Source organism: Macrobrachium rosenbergii, chromosome 15 (genome assembly GCF_040412425.1).
Source record: "Macrobrachium rosenbergii isolate ZJJX-2024 chromosome 15, ASM4041242v1, whole genome shotgun sequence".
Lineage (NCBI taxonomy): Eukaryota > Metazoa > Arthropoda > Malacostraca > Decapoda > Palaemonidae > Macrobrachium > Macrobrachium rosenbergii.
In genome coordinates, this window is record NC_089755.1 from 52,492,840 (window position 1) to 52,505,322 (window position 12,483).

Genomic DNA, 12,483 nt, shown 5'->3' on the forward strand with positions numbered 1-12,483 from the left:
GGAAGGAATCATCATTGTGGCTGATTTTTCTTTAGAAAAATATGTGGAGTGAATCATAGTGACATGTAATACTTTATACCGTTTAAAATTTAGCAAAATCCAGTTAAATCTTTGAGAAATCGGTATTGCAGAGTTGCAGACAACTTGTGGTGCCTTAACTGAAATAAGGTCTACCCAAATTTACGAACGCTTCAGTAGTCAGTCACCCCTAGCATAGTAAGTAGCAACTGAATCCGTTTTCTTTGAGTGTACTGTAAATGGTTTTCTTTAATAAGCACGGACTGTCACGGTACATAGAATGATATTTTATTTTATAATTTATTATTTATATCGTTGTCCGGGTTGTTCGCAAATTTTACAATAGAGTCTTCGCTACAAAGATGCTGGTACTCATGGAAATGTAACAGAAAAGGAATTACTCTCTCTCTCTCTCAGATGCTCGGGTTATATCGTAAGTCTGTAGCCTAAATATGACCAGTTTGCTTTCAAAACGAGAGTTGTGGTATCGTTTGAACAGTATTGTTCGCCCTACGGCCAATAGAAACATCTGTTAAAACCTTTCCAGCCAATATAAAAGACCTAATACAAGGGTCTTCTTCGTTTGTCACGGTGGAGGCTTCTGATTGGTCAAGAAGGTTCCTCTTCCGCATTTGCCGGTCCTGACAAAACTTGGGGGTCAGTCGTTGTTGTCCTTTAGTGCTGTGAAAATTATGTTTTGGTGGGACTCAAATGTAAGTTATGTTCAGTGTTTTCGTATACGTTAGTACATTTTTTGTTTAGATTGCGATAGGACTTTGCATACCGTTTACGGCGTTAATTTTACAGTAGTATTTAATATTACCTTACTCCTGTGCTCGGCTTTTGGGTATAAAGATGCGGTCCTGGTCGTTTCGGCCGTAAGTCACTTAGGCCGTAACATCCAAAACAATGTAAGACATTATGTTTATGGTATTTACCATTATTATTTCATGTTTTACGTACATTCCCAAGGGGTTGGTAGTAAACACGGCGCCCATTTTGCACGTAAACGTGCTTACGGCCTAAATGACTTACGGCCGAAACGACCCGTACGCTAAAGATGTCGATAGCAGGTATTTCAACTCTGGTAAAATTTGGCCATTGCTTGAGCTGCACTTTCAGGGAATGATTTGGTATGAATTTAAAAGTGTTATAAGCGAGAGAAATTTTCAGACTCCTTTGACAAAAGTAATATTACTGTAGGCTATGACTTATACATTTACAGTACGTATTTGACTTTTAAACAGTACGGGTAGTTAAGGACACCAGTAACTTGATATATAAAGTAAATATCGTTATTCCCAGATGGATTTGTAAGCAGGATATTTTAGGTGATAGGCTATGGTTAAAGTACCTTAAGACGTAATGATTGCTTAGAAGATCGAAAGGCGGGGGGGGGACCTGCGATGTCTTTTTGTAAATGAAAGCGCATCACTTTGTTCCTGGTAAATATCAATTTATTAAATGGAAGCCTCATAACATCAAGTCATTAGTTTAAATAAACTGCTCCATAATGTAGCATTGTCCCAACATAAATGGTTTTCTATTGGCCTATTGCTACCTTAATTTTGAGATTCCAGACTTTGTACTTGCTGTTTTCACAGCTTTTTTTTTTTTTTTTTTGTAGGATAGTTAAGGATATTGGCATGTAAGTTATACAATACATATATTTCTCTTGGCGCCATACCACATAAAATTCGCTGAAGTGAGCAGTGGGGTTAGGCTATCGCGAATAGGGACACTTGGCTGGACCACTGTCTTGTGTGCTCGCTCGATTCGTTTGTCAGCTGTCACTTTCAAGAAGAATCTCGTTTTATTAGCATGTGCGCAATATCAGGTAAAACTGCAAACTGTATTTGGTGTCTACTTGTTTCCAACATGAGGGGTCAATTATTGGTAAACTGAGTCGATAAATACTAGGGATTAAGCATCGACACTAACATGGATTTTTTTTATATAAGACCAAACGTTAACATGTTTTTTTTATTGTTTATTTTATAATTTTACAATAATCTATGGCTAGTCCTTAAGGTTGCTAGACAATTAGCTTTGCTCCGAAGATACTTGTAACTTATATAGCTTCCAGTAAATAGTTACCTAGGGAGGGTTGGTAGTCTGCTTTTGCAAATTAAAAGAAAAATGGAAGTGAAAGACTTAAGAACTGTGTTACCCGCATCCAGTAATTGCAAAATTATATTTAAACTAGTGTTACTGCAGTTTATACTTCATGACAACTCGAGTAAGCAACAAGAAAATAATAAAGGCTGAATGCCGCTGACGCCATAAGGCCCCATTATAAAGTGCTTGTTGCTACCTTATAATTGAAGGGATTTGCTTCAAATTTTGGTAATTTTGCGGAAGACTTCAGTCAACCGTTTCGTAAGACTCCAGCTAGCCATTTTTGCATGAAACCCCATTTTGGGTTTTTCATGCAAAAATGGCTAGGAAATGAGAGGGCACTAAAAGAACCTAAAAATACCAACCTAACGTGACCTAGGGGTGCTTACTGGTTACAGTTTTGCCTTATTAGCTATGGAGGGGGTAGAGGGCGTGTATTGTCTTAATAGTCGTAATTTGATTAATTTTTTATTAAGCATTTGCGAAGGTTATTTAATAAAATTTTGATGTGCTTAACCCAAGAAAAATGTAAATTGTAACGTGGGAGGTGGCTGGAGTCTTCCGAAAAATAACCCATATTTTTACCACTTATTTTACAACTAACACTGAATGAACACAAATGCTGCAATAAATTCGACCCATAAGTTAATAAGGTTTTGCAGGTGGAAAAAAGTGACGTTATTTTCCAAAATATGCAAAAAATAGCCTAGTCAGAAAAAAACCCTTTTGTAATCATATACTACACGCTGTAAAACTTTCATTGAATTTGTCTTGGAGATCTAAGCACTTCACTTTGAAAAAAGTAAGTTTTGAGAAAACAGCAATACAAATTTTGGGACATTTAGGAGAATCCTTAGGTCATGTTGAGCGAGTTATCAATATCATAACCCGTTTTCTCTATGATGCTAGCGCTAGAGAGAATGGGATATTTTAGTGGGTGACAACTATTTTTTGAATTATTTTTTCAATTTAAAATTTTTGTAATTTTAATTTGTCCAGTGCCGTACAAGCGATGAACAAAATTATCCACGAACCAATCTAAACATTTTTTTGGCAATAACACTTCAAGATATGTTTATTTACACATACAAACTTTTTTACACAAACGTTTTCTGCATTTTTTCTTTTTACAATTTGTGGTTCACAGTGCCGATGAACAAAATTACCAATAAACCAAACTAAAACTTTTTTAGTGCTTCAGGGGTGTTTACCGAGACAGAAAACAGTTAACCTGTTTACTAAAATTCGATAATTCCTAAAAATTCGGCAGTGTGCTCTTAAAATCGCAGCCGGCAGTCCAGCAGATTTGTTAGTAGTTGCTTATCGTCAATACTTGTATAGGCCTGTGTTAAATACAAATGAAATAGTGCTAAATGTTCCATGGCTGTGCTTATTCATTTGTTTATGAAATTTTATTACTTTCATAGTTGACCACTGGAGCTCAGTCAAGCTGGTCTATTTCCATCGAAGAGCACTTTTAAAGAAGTGAGTTACTAGGAATTTGTTTATAACGGGAAGTTGGAGTAAAGGTTGATCAAGACGGCTAAACGTATTCATGAATGGATGCAATGATGTAGCATTTTACACGCAAGCTTATATGTATATCTAGCCAAGTAAATTTTCCTTATACAGGTGGCTTTAAAATCGTGCAGTCAATGTGCTTAAGGCAGTTATAAGAGAATGTAAGATTTCGTTGCAATTTTAGCGTGCGGTTCTAAATTTAATTTCAACGAAAGGCAGGGTGTAGCCTACCACACGAAGGAGTGGTTTGTAATGCAAAATATAAAATTTGTGGCGTCCACGCTATAAATTTTTGCTCGCATTTCTTCAACTGCCTGTCCCATTTTACTGTTTCTAGTAGGTTCAATTGAGCTGCCGTATTATACGTTAATCTTCAATTTAGCAGTTACAAGATATGCATGATGTTTCTAGCACGTTAAATGGTTTGTAAAAGATAATTCTGGCAAAGCTTTGAACTTCACTCTGGATTCGTTGTAGTACATGAAAATGTAATCATTTTCGTACAAGCTGACCAATGGATTTCAGTCTGGGTGGTTTTTCATTTCCATGCTAAGCGCTTTGGAAGAAATGGGTTATTAGGTATTTGTTTTTAACGGTAAGTTATAGAGTAAAGCTTGATAGCTATTGTCATTTCTTAATGGATCGTGTTATGGAATCATAAGTCGAACATAAAGCAATCAGTGAGTGCTAATTGCTTAACTATGTAGGCAACTCCTCTGCTAGTAGAAATATAATCTCCATATTTTCTACTTGAATAACTGGTCATATTCTCGGGCACTGCTAGACGTAAGGGAAATTTGCAAAGGTTGTCAGCACGATATACTTTGGTGTCTGCTCCAGTGATTCTTGGAATGCAGAAGTTTTAAAACCTTTTCAGTAGTTATGGAACATAGTTTATTCCACTCATTTTCATTCAGACTAAATATCAAACTGCTTACAAAGTACTGGAATTCTGATGTTTAAATTGTTTTTTACAGGTTCTTTGAAATAGGAGTCTGCTTAGAGAGGTGGAAGGTCTTAGATCCCAAGAGAAATAATGCTTCAAAGGTTGGCTTGACATCTCAAAACTCTTTGAAATGGCACAATCAGCTACCACGGGGATCCTAGAAGTTTTTCGCAAGTGTTCAAGGAAGGACGTGGAAAAATGGAGCATAACCTCAGGTGAGTGAAGTTCTTGGAGTGGCAACTTGTACAGCTTTCAAATACTAAACCGAAATCATTGGCAAGTATAATTTATACGTCTAACTATAAGGAACTGAGTAACTGAACTAATATGCTTAAAGAAAAATTGTTGGTTAAATTCCAATGATTATTCTCAGAATGCACTGTTTATCATTTTGAAGGTTAGCACCTTGAATTTGGTATATTACAGGTATTTTTTTACTTTTGGTCAATTTTGGTGGTGATTGGTTGGTCGTATGAACTGTAGATATTATTGGTTTTATTGCAGTAAAAAAAAAAAAAAATCCTTGGCCTGAGTTTCATCATTGGAGAACCTGGTAGGACTAAATTTTCTGTAGGAGTTTGTAGTCATCGTTGGGATAATGCCTGGGGTTAGGGCCGTGTTAGCATTGGAAATTAGGCCATAAAGCAAATAACATAAATATTTAAAGTGCTTACAGGAAGTGTCAAGATGCATGAAATTAGACCATCAAGCAGACATGAATATGTAAAGTGCTTACTGTTAGTGTTGAAACGCTTGTTCATGAGGTCCGAAGGTTTATATCATCTATGCAGAATTATCATTTGTTCAGTTCAGGTATATAGCTGACGTATTGACAACTGGATGAAATTTAACGTAGAAAAGTATTAATGTATAGGTATTCTTTTCATATTGAAATTCATAGCCATTAGAACAGAAAAATTAAATTTCCTGTATAAATGATCGAATAGCTCTCAAAACCTTATTTTTATGGTACAAATGTGGATAGTTGATTTTTGCCCTTCTTTCCGCAGGAACGATTTTCTTGGTGGCTGTAATGGAAGATGAATGAGCACTGCAGTGGCCTCGTGTGGGAGCAAGTGGTTCCAGAAGACAACCAAGCTGCTGATGGCCCCATTAGAACAGATCTTGGCCATGTTTTGAGATATGGCATGGAAGTTTTAACCATTTTAATTATTCAAGAGATCAAAGTCCCTACTTGTTCTCTTTCAAGTATTACTGATATGCACAACCACTGCAGAAGTAAGTTTATTTTAAATTTACTCCATTTCTGTAGACGCAGTTTTAGGCAAACCCTAGGAAGCAAGTTCAGGTTTAAAGACTTTAATTATGGCTGCATTGCTTTCTGTAGTTTTATCTTAAGAAATTTCGAAAAGTAGTCGTAGTTAATGAGATTACGATGTCTTATAAATTTAAAGATTGTGAATTCCATGTAATCATTTAAATGGCAAAGGTACATTTGTTCATATTGATTAATGTACTTTTTTTTTTTTTTACAGAAATGGGAAGAATAAAGAACGATCCTGAATCAGCACTGCAGTGGCCTCGTGTGGGAGGAGCAAGTGTTTCAAGAAGGCAACCAAGCTGTTGATGCCCCCATTAGAACAGTGATCTTGGCCTGTTTTGAGATATGGCTTGGGAGTTTTAACTTTTTAATTATTCAAGAGATGGGTCAAAGCCCCTGCTTCCTTGTGTTCTTTCACTCATTACTGATATGCTCTACCACTGCAGAAAGTTTTTCACTGGCGTGGCTCAGGTTCAGAATGTTTGTTACTTTGGTACACAGGTGATCAGACATGCTGCCTTTAGCATTTGATTCATACAGATATGTTAGCCAAGGTTGTAACTGAATATTAAGGCTGATGTGCTTAATTTATTGCATTGTGAATTTGATGACCTCCCCTGTGGAATTGTTAAAAAAACTATTCCATCTAGCCATACCAGGGCCAAGTAATGCTAGTGTTAGTTCTGAGGGTATCTATGATTTGCGCATTTTGAGTTTTTTTTTTTCGATTAATTGCTTTTGGTTCTGTGTGGGATTCTACATTTGCCCTGATTTGACATGATTTATCAGGAGCAAATTGACTGTCTGGTTTCTAGGTTTCTAAGAGAAAACTGGTCTGTTTGGGTTCCACTGGTTAAAAAGTGTGCATACTGATCTTTCCAGTATTCAGAGGACACTAAATATCTTTGATAACGAAGGAAACTGACTTGATTTCTCTCTCATGATAAAGCAGTTCTGTCATTGTGTATAGTTTTAGCCATACTGGAATATAACTAGGCAGCTGATAAAATGATTCTTGAAAGACTGGTGTGTAATAATGTTAGAACTGAGTAAGCTATTCAGTCACTATCTAAAATAGGCTAGTAAAACCTCTTGACTAAAGTTAAATACCACTGCATAGTTAATGACTTAAGTTAAAAAGCAAATCCATATTTAATTTTAATGTGGTTTTATGATCGACGTGAACTGCTCGTAGCTATAATTTATTTAGAAGAAAAGGCAGGTTTTACAAATTCTGGACAGTTTGTAGTATTTGCTGAATGTTTTGATGTAGTTCTCGGACATGGTAAATATTTTCATAGTTTACACAAGATTTGTCATGTTAATGGATTCTGAATGTTCTCAAGATATTAAGTACTCAATAATTCATTACAGTTGCTCTTGCAATTACAGGATCTTGCGTGATTTTGCTTTTAATACCGGATATTTGTTTACAATGAAACTTCCCTTTTGATTTAATTTTTTTTTTCCTTTGACCTGGCATGCCAATATTTTTTGTTATGCTGAATGATAACATGCAATCGACTCAAAAGGTGGTACCGGCTTGTGGCTCAAGTGCTCCTAATCTCTTACTTTTGTAAAGCATTCGTGTACTCGAAATAAAGAAGGCTAAATAAAGTATTAAAAGTTTAGTAATGTAACACGTAAGTTTAAATCTTGCATTACTGGTAGGTCAGTTTAGGATTTTGGCCACGGGTAACGCTATTAGGCAGCCATGATTAACAGTACCTGTTTGGTATACAAGGATAAACCTAGTACTAGTAACAGAGTTAATAAGCCTGAGGCCTTTGAAAAGCGTGGGAGTTCCGAAAATTTTAATAGATACGTTAATGGTACTTTGAAAAAAACTTTTTGTCAGTCTTGTTTTAAAAACATACTTTTGGTAGATGCAATATCCATTTTTGTTAATGCTGGCTGTTTGCAGTTTTTCAGTGCTTAGTATTTTATTAGACTGTTAATGTCTTAATACATGGTACCCCCAGAGCTAAGTGTAGGTTGGAAGTGTTCTACCCAAGGGTAAAGATCTGAAAAAAGTGAATTTGATATAAACGATACATTAGTGTTCCGAATAATTTGAACGTTCTTACATGCTTGCTTAGATACGCCATTAAGTGAAAATTAAAATTTTGAGAAATATCCCCAGGCATTGTGAATTCTTTAAAATCAAAATTAAGTAACGGAATATCAATATTATAAATTACACTGCATTTTTAGCCAGATTTAAACGAACTAAAGCATAAGAGATTTAGGAAATGGAATTGGCATTACAATCTTGAAAGCATATTATGAGAAGTTAAAACTGTAAGCATTGGGGCAGTATTTAAGTAAAAGAATTTGTAAGATTGTCACAAAGTATCCTAAGTATCACTAGAATAAATGTAACCGCATTATTTATAGAAACTTGACAAATTTATGTTAATAAAAAACGGTATAGCTGGATCTGCGCTTAAAGGCAAACACAGGACGAACTCATAATCAGATCGGTAATGACTTGGTGTGGTAGTAATTCATTTAGGGATAAAATCAAATGGGTTCAATTTGAATTACATCAAGGTAGGAATTCTTCGCCGAATTCTTGGACGTAGGTAAAGTGCCCCTTCTAGCAGTCTCTCTCTCTCTCTCTCTCTCTCTCTCTCTCTCTCTCTCTCTCTCTCTCTCTCAGAAAGTCAGCTTTCTTGAACCTTCAACCTACGAAATCTTGTTAAACATATGATAAACCGAGGAGAACGATACTTTCCGTCTAGTTTCTTTCATCGTGGTGGTAGAGCAGCCGAATCCAAACTTGGTCAGGTGGTTCTCGTGTATGTAGAAGGCGACTTCGGTCCGATTTGTCCACCCTGCTGGGGGAAGAACTATGGATGGCGAGAACATTCGCTACACGTCTCCATGTTTACCCGACTCAATCTTGTACAAATGCTGTCGAACTGCGAGATGGTTGTCGAGTTTGAGTTATCTTGTCGGCTTTTGAGTTTGAGTTGCATGTATACCTTTCGTGACAAAATGTATTGTTTATGCTTACTGTTGAAGGATCCTTTGTAAATTGTCATACGTAATAATAATCCTATTGAGTTTATTTTGCTTATGTACATATTCCTTTGTGGCGTTTCAAGATTTTGCTTGTGTATAACTTTTTTTCGTCTCGAGATTTGTAAAGGATTGATTATACTCAAGAAAATATTTTAGAACATTGCAGTAGTTCATGGATTATAAAGTAACAATTTTTTCGTATAATGTAAGACAGTTGGTGAGAATAATCCTTGGAATATACTAATGTAATTGAACTCCTGTAGAAGAAAGAAATTAACTACAGGAGGCACATTTTGGCACAAAAATAATTCGCCAGTCTTTGGTGACGAATGCATACAATCCAGTTCAGCAAATTCCCAGAATTACGTATGCTAGTGAAACAAGTATTTTCTTGCTTTCTATAAAGTAAATGATTTTGCACGAATCACACTGGAGTTATTCATTATGAATGAATTTATAATAGAAGTAAATGGATTTCAAAGATACCAAGTTTTATGAAGGATGACCATTTTCCAGTTATGTAATTAGAATTATTTCGCGATCAGCCATTAGTTTCCATTAGTGTTACAATTAGGCAGATTTTAGGTTAGGTTGCCCAACAATATTTCTCACAAATATATTCTTTATAATGTGTATCTCAACATTGTATCTCAACATTTGCGTTCCAAGTTTAAGTTGGCATTAAGCTTCTAGAGTTTTTTTACTGTAAAACACGAGGTAATTTATTCATATTGGTAAACATTGGAATTTGCAGTAAGTTCTATAATTTGCCGAGCAGAGTTCTATCATTTATTTTTTACTTTATTAAGTCGATGGATAAAGTTAAGTTGGGTCACGTACGTTGAAGTTATTTAGATTTTGAAGTAGAGGAACCTAAGCAATCTAAAATGTTTGTCAAAACCCGTAGGTGTTCTAGATTCAGACTGAAAAGAGCCATTATATTGGATCATGTGGTAACACCTTAGCCTGTCTTAGTTTACAATGCATAGGGTAAGCATGTTGGCCTCAATACATGGAAGTGACCTTGGTTGATAATCGCTTGTATGCGTGATCTGCTTTTGGCATTGGCTGGGCTTCTATGCTATCTGAGTAACTGAGTATTGTGTAACAATCGCACCGCTGGAAAGGCAATTTCTGCACTAAGCTTTTCAGGGGTGTGGAAGAGCGCTGAAGCAATATGTGCTTTACGTATCTCGTGATTTAAGAGTGGTCAAAGCTCCAAGACTATAATGCATATACTAAATCGGCAAGATTACTTCTAATGGGGGCTCCGAAAATCCCTTAAACTACCCTTCAAGTCAGCAAGGCAGGAGGCTCCATAAAGCTGGTTGCCATAGAGAATATTTTTACGAAGTAAATATTAAACCATAGGTCTCAAGACATCTAAAGAAGCCAAAAACTTTTGGAATTGTTAAAAACCAGTATTGTGTTGGGTTTTAAAAATAGTTTTCTGTTGTAGTTTTAGTTTTATTTTCCATATACGTATAATATTAGTTACAGCAGATAGTTACTTCAAACTTTCAGGTAGTTTGAAGAACAAGGTTGTCCATAATTGCGTTAGAAGGTAATGAAACTTTTCGTGTTCTTTCCTCTCCTTTCCACTGTAGTGTAGATAACGACGTTTATATTTTCATCTTTCCTCCAATATCCATCTAAAGCATTTGTCTTCAGCTAAAGTACACAAACCTGCAAAAAACTCTCCATTAATTTTAATGCAGATTACATTCTAGTCACTCTTCATTAAATTAAGCAAATTACATTCTAGTCACTCTTCATTCATTAATTTAATGCAGATTACATTCTAGTCACTTCATTAATTTAATGCAGATTACATTCTAGTCACTTCATTAATTTAATACAGATTACATTCTAGTCAATCTTCGTCAGTTAAGATTCTTTAAAAAGAATTTTTCAAGCGTTGTTTTAAGCGTTGAGCTAAACTCATTTTACTAAGTAACTCAAATATGTACAAAAAACAGTTTCAAGATCAAACAAAAAAAAAAAATTAAGGTCAAAAATAATCAAAGAAAATTAAAGTCGTTACTCTGAAAACTAAGATCAAACTATACATACAACTAAGATCAAACTATACATACAATACACAAGTTTGAGTTTCATATATCAATGAAAAATTTAAGATAAAAATTAAAATTATGATCAAGCTCCAATTCAAAATAAAGAAAAATTTAAGATCTGATCTTAAGTTGCATAAAATTTCAAGATCAAATTTCAAAGCATAGCATAAAAAAAAAAAATCAAAGTTCCAAACTCAGTACATATAAAAAAACTAAAATTGCTGTTAAAACTTACTATCAAATTACTATGAATTTTAAACTTAAAAATTCAAATTTTTGTGAGCACGAATTGATTTTTTTACATAAACTTATTTATCTTATTTGCCAGTGGGCTTTTTTTTTTTTTAAAAAACTGCTTTCAATGGACCATCAAACAAATCATTACTTGAACTCGTTTCCTACCTTAAACAGAACCACACTTCATTCATTGTGGCAGTTCACTAAATTGCAGTAAAGGTTGAAAAAGCTAAAGCTTATCCACGGTATTTTTCCAGCAAATGTACGAGCTTTCAAGTGTATCCATACTTTTAACCAATGATTAACTGGAACCAAATGCCCACTCCAAAAAAGTTGCTATCAAAAGATTAACAAACCAAAATCCCACTCCAAGAAAGTTGCTGGTATCAAAAGATTAACTGAAACCAAATGCCCACTCCAATAAAGTAGCTGGTATCAGAGTAACTGAAACCAAATGCCCACTCCAATAAAGTAGCTGGTATCAGAGTAACTGAAACCAAATGCCCACTCCAATAAAGTAGCTGGTATCAGAGTAACTGAAACCAAATGCTTGCTCCAAGAAAGTTGCTGGTATCAAAAGATTAACTAAAGCCAAATGCTTGCTCCAAGAAAGTAGCTGTTATCAAAGGTTAACTAAAGCCAAATGCTTGCTCCAAGAAAGTAGCTGGTATCAAAAGATTAACAAACCAAATACCCGCTCCAAGAAAGTTGCTGGTATCAAAGATTAACTGAAGCCAAATGCCTGCTCCAAGCAAGTAGCTGGTATCAAAGATTAACTGAAACCAAATGCCCACTCCAAGAAAGTAGCTGGTTATCAAAGATTAACTGAAACCAAATGCCTGCTCCAAGAATGTAGCTGGTATCAAAAGGAACTACCAGAAAAAATCATTAGCAGCCATCCGGAAATTTAAGCTAGTAAAACGAAACTTAAGCTAGTAAAATCAAACTTTTTCTTTCATATGTCAGCAAACAGATGAGTGATCGCTGGCAAGGACTGTCAAGCCAGAAATGATTAGCTGGGGATCCAGCTACGTGAATGTGTATCAAGCAAGAGTAATCAAATAAGAAATTAGTTTGAACTACAAAAACATTCCTCCCATAAATTTAGTTGTCAAATGAAATTAAAATTTATCAAGGGTGCTTGAACAAGTTTAAAACTCTTGCATAATCCCAAACAAAGTGGATAAAGGTACAAGGTTGACTGCCTAGCCCCCAAGACAGGGAACAAAAAACATTCTTTTGGGTGGCAGTATATACCT

At 35.2% G+C, this 12,483-nt stretch overlaps 1 long non-coding RNA gene across 1 annotated transcript; it reads left to right on the top strand.

Annotated features, from left to right (window-relative positions):
* The first annotated feature begins 641 nt into the window (after window positions 1–641).
* Window positions 642–8,958, top strand: LOC136846715 (uncharacterized). The gene is made up of 4 exons (XR_010855503.1): window positions 642–731; window positions 4,635–4,818; window positions 5,614–5,842; window positions 6,100–8,958. It is a non-coding gene; the product is annotated as an uncharacterized lncRNA (long non-coding RNA).
* The last annotated feature ends 3,525 nt before the right edge of the window (window positions 8,959–12,483 follow it).